This window comes from Heloderma suspectum, chromosome 14 (genome assembly GCF_057233095.1).
Source record: "Heloderma suspectum isolate Gila_16-S chromosome 14, 16-S_ref, whole genome shotgun sequence".
NCBI classification, from domain to species: Eukaryota; Metazoa; Chordata; class Lepidosauria; order Squamata; family Helodermatidae; genus Heloderma; species Heloderma suspectum.
The window spans coordinates 28,545,254-28,547,500 of record NC_139471.1 but is presented as its reverse complement, the minus strand read 5'-3'; positions in this window follow the sequence as shown (position 1 = coordinate 28,547,500).

Here is a 2,247-nt window from a genome sequence, read left to right as displayed (position 1 = left end):
CCCCAACCCTAACCCTAACCCCAACCCTAACCCTATACCTAACCCCAACCCTAAACCTAACCCTAACCCCAACCCTAACCCTAACCCTAACCCTAACCCTAACCCCAACCCTAACCCTATTCCTAACTCAACCCTAACCCTAACCCCAACCCTAACCCTAACCGTAACCCTAACCCTAACCCTAACCCTAATCCTAACCCCAACCCTAACCCTAACCCTAACCCTAACCCCAACCCTAACCCTAACCCCAACCCTAACCCTAACCCTAACCCTAACACTAACACTAACCCCAACCCCAACCCTAACCCTATACCTAACTCAACCCTAACCCTAACCCTAACCCTAACCCTAACCCTAACCCTAACCCTAACCCTAACCCTAACACTAACCCTAACCCTATACCTAACCCCAACCCTAACCCTAACCCCAACCCTAACCCTATACCTAACCCCAACCCTAAACCTAACCCTAACCCCAACCCTAACCCTAACCCTAACCCTAACCCTAACCCTAACCCTAACCCCAACCCTAACCCTATACCTAACTCAACCCTAACCCTAACCCCAACCCTAACCCTAACCGTAACCCTAACCCTAACCCTAACCCTAACCCTAACCCTAACCCCAACCCTAACCCTAACCCTAACCCTAACCCTAACCCTAACCCTAACCCCAACCCTAACCCTAACCCCAACCCTAACCCTAACCCTAACCCTAACACTAACCCTAACCCCAACCCTAAACCTATACCTAACTCAACCCTAACCCTAACCCCAACCCTAACCCTAACCCTAACCCTAACCCTAACCCTAACCCTTACCCTAACCCTAACCCTAACCCTAACCCCAACCCTAACCCTAACCCTAACCCTATACCTAACTCAACCCTAACACTAACCCCAACCCTAACCCTAACCCTAACCCTAACCCTAACCCTAACCCTAACCCCAACCCTAACCCTAACCCCAACCCTAACCCTAACCCTAACCCTAACCCTAACCCTAACCCTAACCCCAACCCTAACCCTATACCTAACTCAACCCTATCCCTAACCCCAACCCTAACCCCAACCCTAACCCTAACCCTAACCCTAACCCTAACCCTATACCTAACCCCAACCCTAACCCTAACCCTAACCCTAACCCTAACCCTAACCCTAACCCTAACACTAACCCTAACCCTATACCTAACCCCAACCCTAACCCTAACCCTAACCTTAACCCCAACCCTAACCCTAACCCCAACCCCAACCCTAACCCTATACCTAACCCCAACCCTAACCCTAACCCTAACCCTAACCCTAACCCCAACCCTAACCCTATACCTAACCCCAACCCTAACCCTAACCCTAACCCTAACCCCAACCCTAACCCTAACCCCAACCCCAACCCTAACCCTATACCTAACCCCAACCCTAACCCTAACCCTAACCCTAACCCTAACACTAACGCTAACCCCAACCCTAACCCTATACCTAACCCCAACCCTAACCCTAACCCCAACCCTAACCCTAACCCCAACACTAACCCTATACCTAACCCCAACCCTAAACCTAACCCTAACCCCAACCCTAACCCTAACCCTAACCCTAACCCTAACCCCAACCCTAACCCTATACCTAACTCAACCCTAACCCTAACCCCAACCCTAACCCTAACCGTAACCCTAACCCTAACCCTAACCCCATCCCTAACCCTAACCCTAACCCTAACCCTAACCCTAACCCTAACCCCAACCCTAACCCTAACCCCAACCCTAACCCTAACCCTAACCCTAACACTTACCCTAACCCCATCCCTAACCCTATACCTAACTCAACCCTAACCCTAACCCCAACCCTAACCCTAACCCTAACCCTAACCCTAACCCCAACCCTAACCCTAACCCCAACCCTAACCCTAACCCTAACCCTATACCTAACTCAACCCTAACCCTAACCCCAACCCTAACCCTAACCCTAACCCTAACCCTATACCTAACCCCAACCCTAACCCCAACCCTAACCCTAACCCTAACCCTAACCCTAACCCTAACCCTGACCCCAACCCTAACCCTATACCTAACCCCAACCCTAACCCTAACCCCAACCCTAACCCTAACCCCAACCCTAACCCTATACCTAACCCCAACCCTAAACCTAACCCTAACCCCAACCCTAACCCTAACCCTAACCCTAACCCTAACCCTAACCCTAACCCCAACCCTAACCCTATTCCTAACTCAACCCCAACCCTAACCCCAACCCTAAC